Genomic DNA, 13,333 nt, shown 5'->3' with positions numbered 1-13,333 from the left:
TTTTGGCAGTACAAGAATGGAGTAAGATTTAACCTTCCCTGTATAATGTGCATTGTTACCTTACCCTCACTGGCTCCATATGAACCTGTTTTAAGTAAAAATATTATTTCTACTATGAAAACAGGTTTTAGGTACCTGGCTCAGCATTTCAACTAGATTGCTGCCTCTGAGCCCTTCCTATGTAGAAATGTTGAAACATTCCTAATGATATTCAGAATTTATAATAACTACGTTAGTATTCAAAATAGGAGGTAGAAGTGAAGAATAGTTAATGCAAAGCTACCCAACTAATGAAAAAATAAAATAAAAACAAAAATGTAGACATGTTATGAGGATTAAGGTTTGCTACTGCTCAATAGTCCTTATTTTGTAAACTGGAAACAATGGCTACTAGTTAGAAAAAAATGACTAGAGTACTAATTAATGATTTAATATTATTAATGATTTAATATTCGGAATAAAACCATTTTAATCTTTTAATTATAGGAATATTTCTATCAGTCCAGGTTTTACTAACCCATTTTTCAATTATAAAACTGCATTTCTTTAAAATGTATATAGTGATAATTATTTAGCCTTCCTAAACTTCTAGATGGTATTCCATCTCTTTTGAAATTCGTATCCTGATCCAAGATTTTGTTGTATATTTGGCCCATAGAAAATAGATAGAGAAGAACCTATTTCCAGTGGGTTTGGGGAATGTAAACTGAGTTCTTCATATCATTATATTTCTTCTTGAATCAGAAAGGTATCAAAAAGAGGCTCTTTCCTGCTGGTTTCTGTATTCTGTGAAGAAAATTAATCCTTCATACTCATATTCAAAAGATAGCTGAATCTTTATCCTAGGAAGGTCATATCTTCTAAAAATATTTTCTTTCTTCTTTAAGAAGGATATTCTTCATTGAGTTATATCACTTGGCTTCTCTTTTCACATTATTTGGGTATCTTTGCCATATTGTTGTGGAAACAGAGATGATAATCGCAGGATGAAGAGCCATTTATTTGGGCTTTTAGAAAATGAAAAGTGTCCAGATTAAAATAATAATACAGGCATGAAAGTAAGGCTCAAAACAATGTACATCTTATCAACTTATTCCCTTTTTTCTCTAGATGAAATCTGAATTACTCAAAAATTTCTTTTAAGTTTTATTGAGAATTAGGTATGGGTGAGTAATGCATGTGCTTATACTACATCACTCATGTGATTAAAAACAGAATTAGTAAAAAGTTGTCATTTTTATTATCTGGAAATCTTCACGCCATCTTCTTTCCCATTTCTCTGGGCTGCTCCTAGAACAGTAATTTATACTGCAGAAGCTGCCACAGTTTCACTTCTGTTACTGCAGTCCCAGAATTACATTTTTGCATTGCACTTAGCTTTCTAAATTCTCAGGCTCCCCTGAAGAGCTAGTCTCTTTGGTATTGAGGCCTGTCCTCTGCTTTGCCCAAATTCCATAAATAAGGACATTTAGCTTCACGTAGTTCTGCTGCAGTCTAATCCCAGATGTGCATGGCATGCATCACAGGCCTGTTTTAACACCTTGCACATCTCTGCTGCCAAGGCGGGTAGAGAGCAGTTTCTTACCACTTACTGTATAGATTTCTGGGGGAAGAGGTTTTCTCCATCACTGTCCACCCATTGCAAGTGCCCACTGAACAACAAAATTCTCTTGCACAAAAAAAGTAGATTGTGCAAAATTCAATTGCCTTGTAATATTCTATTTCAAAGCTGCCCTCTCCCTTTAATTTAAACCCTAAATGTCTAATGTGGCAACATGAGTTTTCACTTTTGAGATAGTACTAACTCAGTTTAAATATACTTTAAAGCTTAAAAAAGTTTCACTGCATGAATATTATTTGATCTGGTTCTTTTCAAAATATGCTATTTTCTGCACAAAACTGCTAGTAAATGCAATTCTTTTATTGCATTGTTCAGTGAAGCATGTATATAATATTACTTGCACAAAACCTTTAAGTCTTTTTTGGCATGAGTGTTACTTCATGTGTTTTTTGAAATTGAGCACTTAGGTCACATGAGCATGTTTTGATCCTGAAAACTCAGTTTCATTTTACTGAAGTGATGAATTAGTTGTAAGGTCACTCTAACTGCAGTGCTTTCTAAAATGGAAATTCTTGTTGGAATAAGACATGAGCATTGTGTATACTTTGTGAAGATGATGAGCAGAGCATCCAGTTAGCAGTTCATCAGCAGTGTAAGGGCATTGAATGCTGTTAGGTACCCATGAATTTATGTATGGGGCATAAGTATAGTGTATTTTGCTGAAGTGTAAACACAGTGGAGGAGACCTAGAAATTAAGCATGAATTTTAAAACAGGTATCACCTTTGGTTGTTTAATTGTCAGTTTCTGAACAATCATAGAATGTATAATTCAAGCTAATATCGGTATTTTATTAATGAGATATGTTAGATTGTATAGTCAAATTATATCATTGTCTTTTGGGTAGCATTTAAGTTGAAATTAGTTTAAAGTTGAAAATTTGTAAATTTCCTTCTTTTCTATTTTCTTCTTTCCCTTAAATCTTGAAATGTAAATCTTAAATCTTAAAATGTTCTATTGAAGGTCATTCTTTGTGATTTTTTTCAACATTTCTATAAGCATATTACAAAAATTCATGACTTTGATCCCCCAAAGATGTTCCCAAATAATTTATATGAAAGCTATTTAAACCATCAATTTTTCCTTCCATTTGGGACAAAATATTAATTCATAGAATTGTTTTCCATGTATCATCTATTATTGTAACTCCCAGGGCTGGGGAGGGTGGATAAGTTCCCAGCCCGGGGCAAATTACCTTTGAAGCTGAAATCAGTTAAAGGAGAAATAAAGTGGGAGAAATCCCTTTATTGCTTATAAGCAGTCGTCCTTCTGCTCACCCATGTCTCTCGTGACCCGGATGCAAAAAGGGACTCCACCAAACCCCTCCAGTCCAGAGGTACCCTCATCCCGCTCCCCCCAACACCCTTGTAATCACCTATTGATATGGAGATGTACTACTTCTTTCCACCAGGTGGAAACACCTGATGATATGGAGATGCACTAAGGCCAGGCTAGAGATTCTGGAAATATTTCAGTTTTACCCCAAATTATCTAATTAAATTCGGTTTTTAAATTGTGTCTTTATGTTAGTCATTTCTGGGATTCTTTATGCAATTTCAGCACCATCATGATGTGCTGATACTTAATACTTTTTTTCTTAATGCAGGAATATAGCCTTTAAGTAATGGCCCATAAAAAGGAGAGTGAAGCTTGTCTTTTAATTCTTTGTGTCCAGGCACATGCTTCTTTTAAGAAATCTGGACTGAGAGAGCTCTAATTAAATGTGTTTAGCCAGTAAACAGATCTCCTTTGATTCTCAGATGCTGGTGTTATAAAGGTGAGTAAGAGGTTATCACTTCCATTTAGGAACTTTTAGTGCAGCCAGTGGGATACTGATTAGAATTTGAATGGAGCTTTCCTTAGCAAAGCACTCACGTACACAGACGCAGCTGATGGATATTTGTAGCTTGTGGGTATGGTTGAATGCTTGATTCCTGGATAAATCTGATGGCTTAATACAGAAACATCTTTTTCTCCTGTAACCAGACTGTGACCCTGTGCATCTGACACATTTTACAAATGTATGTCATTGATCATAGGGAGACAAGATAATGTGGCAAGCTCAGTGTAAAACCTATCATGATCCCTGAAACACCCATTCAACGTTCAGTTCTTATCCTGTGAGCTTTTTTGCATCTGTGGTTGGAAGTATAAACAAATACTCAGGGTGGAGTTATCAAAACAGATTGTGGATGTTGATGAATTCTGCCGAGGCCAAGAATGTAAATGCACATTTGTCCAGGATTTAGGTTTTGTATTCTACCCTCTAACAGATTCAGAATATCTTCTGTTATTTCCCAGTAGCTGATTCCAGACATCAAGTTTAGATATGTTCCTTCTACAGTGGGTCATAATACTCTGGATAATTGAAATGCAGTTTAATGGTTTACTGCAAACATTTACCAGATAATTTTCCAGCCTTTTCCATTTGGTTTTAGCCTAGTCTGCAACTGTGTCTGAAATACATGAGGGAATGAAGGAAGGGATTTTTCAGTTGTATTTGGCATAAAAGTTCTGTTGCTGACTAAGATCACAAGTTGTAGCTGGAATGGTTTGGTAACAGTTTTTCCCACTGTGCAGAACCAGACAATTTTTGCCAAGCAGCAGAACAGAATCTATACTGTCAAAGGGAAAAGATGGAAAAGGGGGTGGCCATCCTGAAGCCGGGGGTTCTGGCAGCACCATTAGAATTTGGCACTTGCCCTCTGCTGTGAGGAGGAACATATGGGCACTGAGCATTGCCACTTGGTCGGCTGCTGTAGTGCCCAGAGGATATTTGACGCAGAGATTAGTGACAAGGCTTAAGTGTTTGATTAAGTATTGTTCATTTAAAGTGCTCTGAGAACTTCCATCAGCAAAGATCCTGACATGTGTTGTCACTGCAGTGCTGTTCCAGTTTAGCACAAATAATGGCAAATACTGACTGTGCCTTGAAAGGTCTTAAATCCTTTCCAGATATTGGCTCATTTAATTCTCACATTAACCCTCTGAAGATAGTACTTCTCTTACCCCCATTTCAGAGATGAGAAAAGAGGCAAAAGAGAAGTAAGTACCTTGCCTGGGGCCACATAGCTAGGGAGCCTGACTGTGGATGCCCTACTAATACCACCGTTGTGTAGTGCTGTGGTATGAAGACTCAAAACAGTACCATTCAACAGAAAAATCTAAATGCCCTTCCTTACGACTTCTAAAAATCTATATTCCCTGCCTTATGACTTTTTTAAATGACATTTTTTGGGAGGAAGGGAAAACAGAGGTACATAAATGCCATCAGAAGCGTTACTACAGAGAGCCTAATTTTTACCATCTCTTTGCTTTTCCACGCCAGCATTATAACTTTATGAATCTCTGAATTTTGTCAGTATTGTTAGGAGTAGTCAGGGTAGATTTAATGTGAAATGCAATTGGAAAATCCAACTACTCTCCTTATTTTTGACTTTATTGAATGTCTGAACCATAAAATGGTTTAATACCGAGTAACAATTAAATAGTGCCTGTGTAATACTATTCATGAGATTATTTTTTAAATTAGTGTTTTGCATTCAAATTTTATAATTTATTATTAACAGAAATGTTTCCTGTAATCCACATGTATAAGTAAAAGTGTAGAAAGGGATTAAGTTGTTTTATTCCCAATGACAAAAGGGCTTCTGGCACATAGCTGGTGCTCAGTGAATATTCCATGAATGAGTATTTATCATGAATGGATGAATGATGAGTTAAATGACATGAACTTTATTCAAATGTATGATTTGCTATTCCTCTACTAAATAGTCAAGGCTTTTGTTGATAAAGAAAATCAGTAACAACATGGGAAGCCACAGGAAGCTGAGAAAATTGTGACTTCTTAACTCCTGTCCCAGGCTGGTTCTTTTGAGATCCTTGCTGGTGTCTTTCTCCGTCGTCTCGGTATTCCTAGTACTGACAAAGCATAATGCTCTATAAGTAGTTAGTGAAAGAATGAGTGAATGAATAGTAGTTAGTATATGAGCGATTTTGTAAGCTGAATGACTTCAGCTCCTGCCCTTCTATTTACACCTAGTTTGAACAAGTCTCAGGTACAGCAACTGCAGTGTTTAAAGGACATGTTAAGGCAGGAATTGAGGGGCCATACACTTGGAGACCAGCAGTGGAGCATCTCTGGTTTAGATGCGACCCTATGGACCACGGACTCTATACGTAGACCTCCCGGCCATGGGCTCTGCCCTGTGGTATACTCACTGCCCCCTGGTACGTAGAGTCCTTGCAATATCACTGCCAAGAGGTCACTTAGCCTCTGCTCTGCCCTCCCCCATCACTCAGATCTACTGTAGTCTTTGGTTAGCACACCTGGGTGTGTTTATCTGAGGTTGGTTCAGCCCATTGACACCTCACACGGCAACTCCCAAGTTTTCTGAGACAAGGTGCTGTCAAATATTCGAGGACGGCTTTCATTTCCAGAGGCTACTCTACACCACCACACCCTTGGGGATATTTGTATCAGTTTCTGTGACCTGGTTGACCATTCCTTCTTTTTCTGGTTACTCTTCCTAGAGCTGGCCCTCATTTGTCTGTGTTAATGATGCATTGGGCAGCAGTACTAAAACAGTATTGATTAAATGAGTAAGTGTTAATCTTAGGAAAGTTTTCAATGACTTGCGATGGCATTCTGTTCTTGGAAAGAATTGGCACTCAGTGAATGTTCTTGAAGACCCGAGTCATTGATCTATACCTCCGTGGGGACCATTTCACTCACATTACATAGTCTTTCCCGGGCATTTCCTCCATCCACACGCTTCCTGCATTAACTCCTCCACTCTTCTGTCCACGTGTACATCTCCCTCAGTACAGCCTGTTTCTTCATCCTGACTAATGCCCCGGCCCATTCATCATCTCCTGTACCTGTTCAGTTCAGTGTGTTTGGAGAATCTAAACTAGACACCCTATTTTTAAAAGTTCTCTAATTTTTTTTAACAGAAGCTCCATAACCTACTCCCACCTCCCCACATGGTGAAACAGGGAATCAGAGCCACAGGCAGAGAGTGACCACGGGACACTGGGAATTGCCCGAAAAGGTCAGCCCCACCTTGACATGATGTTTGCAGGAATTTGGACATCCTATACCAGCATTTCTAAGAAACATGCAAGTTCACTATATCATTTGTTATTTAAAATGTATGCAAAAGTTGTGATTAACAATTAGATCACTTTGAATATTGAAATTATTAACTAATGACCATAAACAAGATGGTTAAACATCACAACACTAGTTTTCAACATATAAGTTGTCATATTTTCTGTTCAAATTCCATAGAGGAAAATAGGTAAAATAATATGAAACTCAACAATATTTCTTTGTTTGTAGGGCTCCGAAACTATCTTAAGAAACATTTATGGTGTTTTTTAAATTGCAAGACCTAAATTCCAACTTGCCAGGAGTAATGAGTTCATGTGAGAAAATCCATGCTTTCTATGAACAAAACTAGTTTACATTTCAGTCATTTCTCTTGGTTTATATATTGGCTATAGGAAAAATTTGGCCATTAAAAAACAACAAAAATGACATCAAAGATGTGATTGTTTAGAACCAGATATTTAATAATGCTCATTTTTTGTTAAATGTTGATTGTGGTGCATATCGTTCATAATTCAGAGATAGTCTGAATTTGCTACACTATATGTGACCATAAGAATGATCATTACCTTTACAAGCTGTGAATTCCTAATGAAGTCAAAACATGTTCAGCCAGGGTCAACAATGTTCTTTTTTTTGCAATTTTCTATTTTTCCACTGTCACAGGCTGCCAATAAAGGTTTCACTGGCCTTGGTATTTTTCTGTATATGAAAGAATATGGATTTATTGCTCACTAAGCCCTGATGCTTCTGGAATAGGAACTTAATTTCAATGTTCCTATCCATATGGGAGTTCACTTACTGTTTATGTTAAATATGGATGCTAAATTTTCCCACATCTAGATAAAATATGAAAAATGTGCCATGATCGGGTAATTATTGAGTTTGAATAATGTACTTATTGTATCTAAAACTAAAAATAAAAGGTGCCTGGATAATTTCAAATACTGGGGATCATTGATGTGTTTATAATCCCTACTTATTTTTAATAAGTTACATTCTTTTGTCATGCATGTGGGAGTTCTCTATTTGAAATGAATTCCTCTGAGTAGTATTGATTATATAATTGAGAGACTATTAAATGAACTTTCCATATTAATGTACAGTGAATTCAAAAATGTAATTAGTGAACTATGATCAGTTCTGGAAAAGTAGCAATTAAACTGTTTTTTTTAAGTATTGTTAATTTACAATCTTTTGTTTGTTTCAAATGTATATCACAGTGGTTTAGCAGTCCCCATGATCAACTTATATTATGATTGCAAATTATTGTGCCCCTTTATCCCCAATGCACCCACCTCGCCCCCTCCCCTTGGTAACCAGTAGTCACTTCTCAGTGTCTATGAGTCTACTGCTGTTTTGTTCCTTCTGTTTTGCTTTGTTTTTATATTCCACAAATAAGTGAAATCATACGTTATTTATCTTTCTCAGCCTAGCTTATTTCACTGAGCATTATACCCTCTAGAACCACCCATGTTGTTACAAATGGTAGGATTTCTTTTCTCGTTATGGCTGAATAATATTCCATTGTGTATATGTATTACATCTTCTTTATCCATTCATCTGTTGATGGACACTTAGGTTGCTTCCATACCTTGGCTATTGTAAATAGTGCAACAGTAAACATAAGGGTGCATATGTCTTTTTGAATCAGGAATTTTGTTTTCTTCGGGTAAATTCCTAGGAATGGATACTGGGTCAAATGATATTTCTATATTTAGTTTTTGAGGAACCTCCATACTGTTCTCCATAGTGGTTGTACCAATTTGTAGCCCCACCAACAGTGTAGGAAGATTATTCCTATTTCTCTGCATCCTCATTAGCATTTGTTATTTCTTGTCTTTTGGATAGTGGCCATTCTAACTGGTGATATCTCATTGGGATTTTGATTTGCATTTCCCTGATGATTTGTGATGTGGAGCATCTTCTCATGTGCCTGTTGGCCATTTGTGTTTCTTCTTTGGGGAAGTGTCTGTTCACATCCTCTGCTCATTTTTTAATTGGGTTATTTGTTTTTCAGTGTTGAGGTATATGAGTTATTTATTTATTTTGGATGTTAACCCCTTATCAGATGAGTTGTTTATGAATACATTCTCCCGTACTGTAGAGTGCCTTTTTGTTCTATTGATGGTGTCCTTTGCTGTACAGAGGCTTTTCAGTTTGATGCAGTCCTACTTGTTCATTTTTAGTTGTTTACCTTCTCAGAGGGGATGTATCCAGGAAAAAAGTTGCTCATGTTTATAATCAAGAGATTTTTGCTACGTTTTCTTCTGTGAGTTTTATGGTTTCATGAGTTGCATTCAGGTCTTTGATCCATTTCAAGTTTACTTTTGTGTATGGAGTTAGACAATAATCCACTTTCATTCTCTTACATGTAGCTGTCCAGTTTTGCCAACATCAGCTGTTGAAGAGGCTGTCATTTCCCCATTGTATGTCCATGGCTCCTTTATTATACATTAATTGACCATATATGCATGGGTTTATATCTGGGCTCTCTATTCTGTTCCATTGATCTATGGGTCTGTTCCTGTGCTAGTATCAAATCGTTTTGATTACTGTAGCTTTGTAGTAGAAGTCAGGGAGCATAATCCTCCCAGCTTTGTTCTTCTTTCTCACAGTTACTTTGGCTAATCAGGGCCTTTTGTGATTCTATATGAATTTTAAAACTATTCTAGTTTGTTGAAGAATGCTGTTAATATTTGGATAGGACTGCACTGAACCTGTTGCTTTAGGCAGGATGGCCATTTTGACAATATTAATTCTTCCTATCCATGAGCATGGGATGTGTTTCCATTTATAGATATCTTCTTTAATTTCTCTCATGAGTGTCTTGTAGTTTTCAGAGTATAGGTCTTTCACTTCCTTGGTTAGGTTTATTCCTAGGTATTTTATTCTTTCTGATGCAATTGTAAATGGAGTTGTTTTCCCGATTTCTTTTTCTGCTAATTTATTGTTAGTATATAGGAATGCAACATATTTCTGTGTATTAATTTTATATCCTGCAACTTTGCTGAATTCAGTTATTAGTTCTATTAGTTTTTTGGTGGATTTTTTAGGGCTTTCTATGTATAATATCATGTCATCTGCAAACAGTGATAGTTTAACTTCTTTACCAATCTGGATGCCTTTTATCTCTTTGTGTTGTCTGATTGCTGAGGTGAGGACCTCCAGTACTGTGCTGAATAAAAGTGGTGAGAGTGGGCATTCTTGTCTTGTTCCCGATCTTAGAGGAAAAGCTTTCAGCTTTTTGCTGTTCAGTATGATGTTGGCTATGTGTTTCTCATATATGGCCTTTATTATTTTGAGATATGTAAATTCTATACCCATTTTGTTGACAGTTTTTATCATGAATGGATGTTGAATTTTGTCAAATGCTTTTCTGTTGAGATGATCACGTGGTTTTTATCCTCCTTTTTGTTAATGTGGTGGATGATATTGATTGATTTACAAATATTGTACCGTCCTTGCATCTCTAGAATAAATCCCACTTGGTCATGATGAATGATCTTTTTGATGTATTTTTTGATTCAGTTTGCTAATATTTTGCTGAGGAATTTTACATCTATGAACATTGGGAATATTAGTCTGTGATTTTCTCTCTTTGTGGTGTCTTTGTGTGGTTTTGGTATTAGAGTGATGCTGGCCCAATAGAATGAGTTTGGAAGTATTCCCCCCTCTTCTAGTTTTTTGAATAATTTAAGAAAATGAGCATTATCTCTTCTTTAATTGTTTGGTAGAATTCAGCTGTGAATCCATCTAGACCTGAGCTCAAGTTTTTTGGGAGTTTTTTGATTACCAATTCTATTCAATTGATGGTAACTGGTCTGTTCAGAGTTTTTGTTTTTTTCCTGGAAAAGTCTTGGAAGGGTGTGTTTTTCTAGGAAGTTGTCCTTTTCTTTTGGTTGTCCGATTATTGGTATATAATTTTTCATAATATTCTCTAATAATTCTTTTTATTTCTGTGGTAGCCATTGTGATTATCCCTTGTTTGTTTCTGATTCTGTTTATGTGTGTACATTCTCTTTTTTCTTCATCAGTCTGGCTAGAGGTTTATCTATTTTGCTTATTTTCTCAAAGAACCAGATCCTGGTTTCTTTAATTTTTTTTCTATTATTTTATTCTTCTCTATTTATTTCTGCTCTGATCTTTATTGTGTCCCTCCTTCTACTAACTTTGCATTTTAGTTGTTCTTATTATTCTAGTTGCTGTAATTGTAGATTTGGACTGTTTATTTGGGATTGTTCTTGTTTTTTATGTAAGCCTGTATTTCTATGTACCTTTCTGTTAGAACTCCCACAGATTTGGGGGCTGTTGTGTTTTTGTTTTCATTTGTTTCCACATAGTGCTTGATTTCTGTTTTAATTTGTTCGTTGTCCATTGATTATTTAGAAGCATGTCATTTAGCCTCCATGTGTTTTTAAGCTTTTTTGTTTTCTTTGTGTAATTTATTTCTAGTTTCATACTATTGTTGTCTGAGAATCTGTTTGATACAATTTCAATCCTTTTGAATTTTTTGAGGCTCTTCCTGTGTCCTTGTATGTGATCTATTTTGGGGAATGTTCCATGCACACTTGAGAAAAATGTGTATCCTGCTGCTTTTGAGTAGAGTGTTCTGTATATATCTATTAAGTCCATTTGATCTAATGTATTGTTTAATGCCTCTGTTTCCATATTTATTTTCTGTCCAGTTGATGTGAGTGGTGTGTTAAACTCTCCTAAAATGCATTTTTGCAATCTATTTTCCCCCTTTAATGCTCTTAGTTTTGTTTTACATATTTAGGTGCTCCTATATTGAGTGCATGGATATTTATAATGGATATATCCTCTTGTTGGACTGATCCCTTCACCAGTGTATAATGTCCCTCTTTGTCTCTTTCTTTCTTTGTTTTGAAATCAATTTTGTCTAAGTACTGCTAATCCTGCTTTTTTTCTCCCTATTATTTGCATGGAATATCTTTTTCCATCCCTTCACTTTTAGTCTGTGTATATCTTTGGGTCTGAAAAGAGTCTCCTGTAGGCAGCATATAGATGGATCTTGTTTCCTTATCCATTCTGCCACTCCATGTCTTTTGATCGGTGCATTCAGTCTATTTATATTTAAGGTGATTATTAATAGATATGTACTTATTGCCATTTTATTAATTGTATTCTGGATGTTGTTTATAACTCCTCTGTTTCTTTCTTTCTCTCTGATACTCTTCTCTTATTCTTGATGGTTTTCTTTAGTATTATAGTTGGTTTCTGTTTTATATATTTATTACTTATTTATTTGTGTGTATATTTATTGTAGACTTTACTTTTGTGGTTACCAAAGGTTCAAGGATAGCTTCATTACTATATAATACACTATCTGAAATTGCTGATTACTCTATTTCAAACACACTCTAAAGGTACTTTTTTTCCTTCTTCTTCCTCCTCCACATTTTTCATATTAGATGGCATCATCTGCACTTTTTGTGTATCCATTGACTTATTTTGTGTATACATGACCTTGCTTCTTTTGCTTTGTTTAATTTCATACTTGCTTGGTAATTAGTTGGTCTACTACCTTTACTGTGGGTTTATTTTCATTGTTGAAAAATTTTTTAGCCTTAGGGTTATTTCCATCTACAGCAGTCCTTTTAACATATTCTGTAAGCCTGGCTTTGTGGTGGTGAACTCCTTCAACTTTTGTTTTTCTGGAAATTGTTTAATACATGTTTCAAATTTAAATGATAATCTTGCCAGGTAGATGATTCTTGGTTGGAGATCCTTCTGTTTCAGTACATTAAATATATCATGCCACTCCCTTCTGGCCTGTAGAGTTTCTGTTGAGAAGTTGGCTGATTGCCTGATGGGATTTCCTTTAGAAGTAATCCCTTTTCTCTCTCTGGTTGCTTTCAAGACTCTTCCCTTCTCTTTGATGTTTCCCACTTTAATTATTATATGTCTAGGTGTTTGTGGGTAAAATTGTAACATTTCCAGAATATCTCACCTTGCCTTAGTGCATTTGCATATCCTCAGGGGTGGAGAGAAGTTCATCTCCATATCAATGGGTAATTACCTAAGGAACCAGGGGTGTGTCTGAACCCGAGAGTTTAAAGGGAGGGGCTAGCTTGCTGGCTTCTTCAAGAGCAGAGAAAAGAGATGGCCTGGGACTGCAGTTTGTAAGCAATAAATGGGTTTTAAACCTTATTTCTCCCTTTGACTGATTTCGGTTTTCAGAGGTATTTTGCCCCAGGATTTCCTCTCCATTCACTTACATCTGGCATAGTCGGCAGGGTGCCTCTGAATGCGAAATCTGTCAGAATGGGTGCGACCTTTGGGAGGGCTGCTCCTGTGGATGGTGGGGAGACCCCAGTGGATGCAGTGACAGAGGGTACCACCTCACCTGTAATTATCCCCCCAGCTGTGGGGCTACCAAGTTGGGAACCGTTAGTGGGGAATTGGTCTAGGGTAAAGTACCTCTTGGAGGGGTGGGGCCTTCCCCAGAACTGGAGAAGGGTGGAAACACCAAAAGCTGTATAATTAGCCATCTGTGAGTTGGAAGACTGCTTGGAGACCCTAGGGGGCCATGTAGTGACTGGCATTGCAGGGTCTCTTTTCATCAAGATAGTGGAA

General features: G+C 36.4%; 1 protein-coding gene across 7 annotated transcripts in view; it reads left to right on the top strand.

Annotated features, from left to right (window-relative positions):
• The window catches only part of PRR16 (proline rich 16), a 302,048-nt gene that overhangs the window by 114,125 nt on the left and 174,590 nt on the right, over window positions 1-13,333 (top strand). Inside the window, exon 2 of one of the 7 annotated variants that reach the window (XM_036903254.2) lies at window positions 6,577-6,674. The exons of the other annotated variants lie outside the window; for them this stretch is intronic. The gene's annotated coding sequence lies outside the window, so the exon portion shown is untranslated. The remainder of the gene's footprint in view (window positions 1-6,576; window positions 6,675-13,333) is intronic. 7 annotated transcript variants of the gene reach the window in all.

Source organism: Manis pentadactyla, chromosome 13, assembly GCF_030020395.1.
Source record: "Manis pentadactyla isolate mManPen7 chromosome 13, mManPen7.hap1, whole genome shotgun sequence".
In the NCBI taxonomy this organism is placed as follows: Eukaryota; Metazoa; Chordata; class Mammalia; order Pholidota; family Manidae; genus Manis; species Manis pentadactyla.
The sequence above is the reverse complement of the archived record's forward strand: the minus strand, read 5'-3'. Positions and strand labels throughout refer to the sequence as shown.